This window comes from Hypomesus nipponensis, chromosome 19 (genome assembly GCF_054491055.1).
Source record: "Hypomesus nipponensis isolate SF chromosome 19, ASM5449105v1, whole genome shotgun sequence".
NCBI classification, from domain to species: Eukaryota; Metazoa; Chordata; class Actinopteri; order Osmeriformes; family Osmeridae; genus Hypomesus; species Hypomesus nipponensis.
This window is the reverse complement of record NC_140379.1, coordinates 6,785,015-6,791,014: the sequence shown is the minus strand read 5'-3', so window position 1 is coordinate 6,791,014 and position 6,000 is coordinate 6,785,015.

The window sequence follows — 6,000 nt, the reverse complement described above, 5'->3', positions numbered from 1 at the left end:
ATATCAACTGGCAGGCTCTCTTCTGAACAAACATTTCTATTTACCCAGACCTTTGGTTGGACAGAAGAAAAATAGGGGAAGCATCGCTCAGACAAATGCCCACTGTGTCGTAAGTGTTAGTTCAGCGGGCCGGCTGTGGCAGCAGAGACAAGCAGCAAGGCAGGCAAGGGGGCCTTAGAATGAGGTCAGTCTGTTTGTCGAGTAGTCCCATGCCTCCGGAGATCCACTGAGCTAATATTGTTGTTCAGTATGGGAGCCAGACTGAGAGCACTGTTCTCACCATGCAATCAAACCAGTAGGATCACAAGATGGCCGACTCTACACCACAACCCCAACCACTGGATTACCAGTATTGTGTAACTATGTTGGGTGGTGCTCTATGGAAATTGGTGTCAATAAAGACATGGTTATACTCACTTTGGAATTAGTGAACATTTCAGCAGTTTCATGCATATTTAAGATTGTGTAGGTTACATGTGACAAGAATTTGAAGGGAGAGAATTAGTTATTTGTTAAAGAGAACTCATTTACACTTGATTGTATTGTGTTTCATAATAGTTGTATTTTTTTCTGTCTAATCAGGCGGAAACGAAAATACAAATAGATTTGATGGAAATGAATGCTCCCTCACAACATATGAGACAATAAAAATAATCAACCTCTTAATCACTTACAAATTGAAAAGAGAAATACTTAATTTTCTCTGTAACTGAATTCAAATCGCAAGATTCCCATAGTGTTCTATTTGAGGATTAATTCATCCCATAACAGGCACATTTGGAAGAGCAGTTGGTATGTAATGATTGCTTAGAAATATAACACTTTTTTTCTCGCTTTGCCACTGTAAAGATGCTGATTATTTGTATTAGAACTGAGTTGTGTTCCAGCCACTGTCACAGCACAACAGGCAATGTCATCTGCCAATGTCATTTCATGCTCGGTTGGGTGTGAATCAATTTCATTCCAGGGAACAATTACTCAAGATTGCAGATTTTTTTTACTCCCTTGCCCAATCATAATACTTGAATCTTATCATTGTGCTAAACTTAACATACAATATGGGGGACACTGGGTCATAAACAGCATTGATAGTGTGACATTGCAGACCTTGACTTGTCATTTTCCAAAGATAGACCACTATTCTGTCACCCCATGTTTTTTTCCCTTTTTTGTCCTCTCATTTTAAAGTTGCTATGAAATATGTGGTTGTTTTCTTCCCTTCCCAGGGTACATAAATACCGCTACTAACCCCGATGAACTGTTAAAGTCCAGGTGTTTGTGTTGGTAGGGCAGGGTAGTCTAACAGCACATAGGATTGCAGGCAGATAAATCCTCACACATTCTCCCATTATTCACATAAAACGTTAGCCCCCGGCTCAAAGAAGAGCCTGGCTTTCTCATTCCCAGCTGGACTGACACTGACAGTTATTTCTGGCCTCGGAACAGGAATGAGATGCCACATTTGAACAACTAAACGAGCTGATCAGTTTGAGGATCCTAGCCTGTTGCTTACACGGAGGAGTCACTCACCTCACAGTGGATCCGTATTGCAGGTTCATCCACGCACCACAACACACCCCAGGCAGCCTCCTTCAATTAGAACAAGCTCCAACCCTGGTTACCCCATCCTCGTGTCATTTAGCCAGACACAAATGGAGATCTATTGAAGAATCCCTGCCTTTTCAGAATGTACTCAATCACGATCTTACATATCTGAGGTACTGTTGTGATTACAATGTCAGAATTTTACATTAACCTGAATGTTGAAGGACATTCTTTACTTTTGTTGTTGTTGTTGTTACTTTCATTTAAAGGAATTAAATAATACATATTGTGCTACTCAGGAATCCTGTGGGACTTTAAAGTCTTACAAGAATCCAACAGGACTTATTACTGTCCTGTTGGACATTTAAATATGCTGCAAAGCAACATGATATCTGTCCTACAGGGCCTGAGACAGTCTTGCAGGATTACACAAATCCTACAGGAAAAGATGGGTTCCTGCAGCATTTCCTGCTGCAAGAGTACCGGTTGGTTGATCCTTGTAGTAGGACAAGTTGTATTCCAGTACAGGTGATTAGGATTCTCATATGGCAGAAGTTGTGCTGGACATGTGATACTTGCAGGATTAGTCAATTCCTGCAGGGCAAGCCATGTTCCTAGGAGTCCTGCTGGTGTCCCCTAAAACATAAATCCAGTTGTGCTTTTACTCTCTATTGATGAACTGGGTGGAGTGGAAAAACATAGCTACTGTGGGATGCACACAACAAACGAATGGAAACCTTTTCAGAGTTCAAGTCTCTTTCTTTAGTACACATTATGTGGCGAATGTGACACAGGCTCTTTAGAAATGAACACTGGCAAAGTGGGCAAGTGCAAAATATAATATGTTTGAATTCTTTATACAAGATGAAAATCAACAGCAACCTGGTAAATTCCTGTTTTAAAAACAGGAATCGCCTTAAATGTGAAGGTTAGATAAGCTTGTGAAAGTTGTTGTAATTGTTTGTGTAGTGACCATCCATGTGTCAAATTATACCTGGGTTTGGGCTTATCTCACATTTCTCTGTCAATGAGTTCCACAGAGGATGATTCTGTTATCCGATTAGCAAATAAAGCTTCACACTTTGCCAGAGGTGTGTTTAGTAAGAATACCCCTTTATACTCCTTCACTTTACTAGTTGTTGACCAACATCTGGAAAAATGTGTATGCACTGCAGCATGCTATAATATCATTTTTCAATCCCTAAAAGATTCAGGAAATAAGACAGCTGCTGATCTGAGTAGTTTATGTGGTTAAGCCTGTGCTACTTACAATGTATATTGTCTGAGCCTTGACTACAGCTGTACACCCATGAGAAGATGTGTAGTAAACACACATCTAAAAGATTAGTGCACGTGTTTTGGGATTAATATAATATTTACAGTCTATAAAATGTAGGGTACTTTTTTTGTATATCTCTCTTTCCTCACCACACTTAAACGAGCAAGGCTGCAGTGGTGTCAGAAAAAGACACACCATACTTGTTGTTCATTGGGTTGCCACAGCAATATTTCTATTCATTCAGTCAGACAGCTATACAAATAGATGAAGTACAACAACATGACATGTTCTGTACTTCAATTACTTTGCAGGGCAGGGCCACGTGGGTTAAAAGCCAACAAACCATAACTTTCCCTGACATTCTGCTCCCCCCACAGTGACCGTTGATGGATTCTTCCTGACAAAGCGTTCATTATCGCAGAGAACAGAGAGTGCACAAAAAAAACCTCTTCTCTTTTCTTCACTCCCTCTCCTTCTCTTCTCTGCCTCTTTGTCCAAATCCAGAGGAACTCGGCTATAGAATGGAATGAGTATCAAACAACCATCAGGGGAAACTGTTCTGACGCTACAGGATATTCCCCAGCAATCAGAAAATACTGTATGTCTCTTATTTCTGTGCAGCTATCTTGGAGCATAGGCAGAATCAAATGAATACGCATCAAATAAAACAACTGCTCCACGTCAGAAAGGATTTCACCCCTTTACAACAAGGAGAGGGTTGCTATGGAAATAAACTATAATCCTGTGCTATTGCAGATTAGACAGCCTTTTTATCATTAAGATGGCAGTCAAACACACACACAGTGCATACACACACATTATGTTCTATGCCAGGAAAAGTTGTACCCTGTCAAAAGATCACACCCTTAACCTTTTAGAAGCTAATAACACAATCTAAATGTCTTTAATGTATCTTTATTCAAGTATTAATTTATCTAGGAAAATAGTGCTTATGGGAAAGTATCTTGGCACCCATACCTTAGTTAGAAATTATCTAATAAGTCTTGAAGAATAGAGATGCCCTAAATTGGGCAATATGTATATTTAATTGAAAATTTAATTGTGTAGACACAAATACAGACCAGGTTGTTTTCATTAACTTTAATCACCAAGAGCACCACAGGATAGATTTTTTTTCTTCTGATATCTCTGATAGAGCCAGAGTAGAAATCAGGATTTATAAATGTATTGCAGAGAGAGAAACGTATCCATCCGCTGTGGACAGCTAATAAATAACAAAGTAACCCTGTGGCAGTAACAAGCCCATAAAGAAGAGCTAGGTTTTACAGGTGAGGGAGACAATGGAGAAAAATACCCCAGTTACCTTGCAAAACGTTACTAGTTTTTTGCTGATATGGGAGAGAGACTGTCTAAAAGGGTGCTTTATGACCGTAAGGAAACATCAAACAGCACTTGCATTAGTAACACAGCGACTGAGATTAGCATAGTTGACATGTGTATGTATCTATGTAGATATAATTGACATGGAATAAGACATGAGAGCCACACCACCAAGGCCAACGTACCAGATGGATTTCAGATTACCAGAAATCGAAGCTTAGCAGTCCAAACCAGGAGTAGAGAGGACAAATTTGGCCCCTTTAAAATAGAGCTTGATGAAAACCAGATCACGGGGGGGGGGGGGGGGCAGTGAACCAGCACCTCTCATTTTAAGGAAAGCAGAGCGATCATGGCAAACTAACTCACTGCCCTCAATTACAGGGAGCCGCAGAGCAGCCAAAACACTGGCCTCATCATGTCAGCGTTCGTTTTCTCTCCCAGTCCACCGAGACTGCAATCACCAGCCTACAACACAAATATAAACACATTAGCTTTAATTAGATCGTGGCCAGCGCTTTGACTCAATCAAATCTAATACATATTATGTTGGATTTAATCCAGTTGGTTGCTATGGCATTGCTGCGGTGTCCTTTCCAGTTGCTTAGGGGATAAGAGAATGTGCTGCTTCTGCTGCAGAGCTGGTGATTCACTTTACAGTAAATGTTTTATATGGAGTGTGTCTGTTGGTGTGTGTGTGTGTGTGTGTGTGTGTACAGCACATAAATGTGCTACAGTGTGCATGTGTGTCCTGCACCACGTGTGTCAGAATAACCATATGTTCCTCTCCAAGCTACAGTAGCGTGAGCTGGAACACACGCTGCACTTCTGTGGCCTTCTGATCTGATCCAGGGGGACAAGGCTGGGCTGGGACCAGGGGCCTCAGGCAGAGAGGCTGTGGGGCTGAGGGGCTGAGGGGTGGGATAGAGGATAGCAGATTTAGACATTGGTGGGGGGTACTGATGAGGCTGGAGGGGCTGTCACTGGTCTGTCCATCTCCCTGCCCACATAGGCGGTCTCTAACAGTGATCAGACTCTGGACCTCAGACACACACACACACATTGAGAGGGGATTTTCAGGGGTCAGGGAGGTGGACACAAAGCAGGTTAGAGCGATTAGAGTGGAGTGGACAGTAGATCTGCTCCTGAAAACTCATTGTACAGGCAGCCCCCTCTGTATGTGTGCCTGTGGCCTGTGAGTGGGCTAGTGTTAACACCATATGACACCATTGTAGCCTGGTAGCTACAGCATGGCTGACACTGACCAGCGGCTCTCTGTCTCCTGTTGGAACATCAGCACCCTAAAGACATTGGGACTGGATTCTGTCAGAGACCCTGCCCGGACAGGGCCAAACCTTGAACATTCACATCCCCATCAAGCCCTGGCATTGGAACGGTATAGAATTTTGTTGAGGCGAGCGAGAATACGACGATGAACTGAGGGTTGCAAATAGTCGGACTGTCTTGGAGAGGCCGAATGATCAACTACCTATCTGCAGAATGCTGGCAGTTGTCTCACATCTCTGCCCCCCCCACTCCCCAAGTGCCTCTGTGCAGTCACCTGGGCATGTGTTAGCGACCTGATGGCCTTTCTCACTCTGCACAGAGACCTCGAAAGCCACCGTGGCTGTCTCAGCAACTCGCCAGCCAACCGACGCAGCGGATGACGTTAAGAGGCCCATTGCAGTAATGTGTAAACATCACTGTGTGAGCTTTTTGGCTTGGCCACAGCCTTTCCCTCTCATTCTCTCCTGCCCTCCCTCGCTCGCTCTTAGACCAGGACCCAAAGCTGTGTGCAGTTACACGTCTCTAATCCCGTAATTATTGGCCCATCAGCG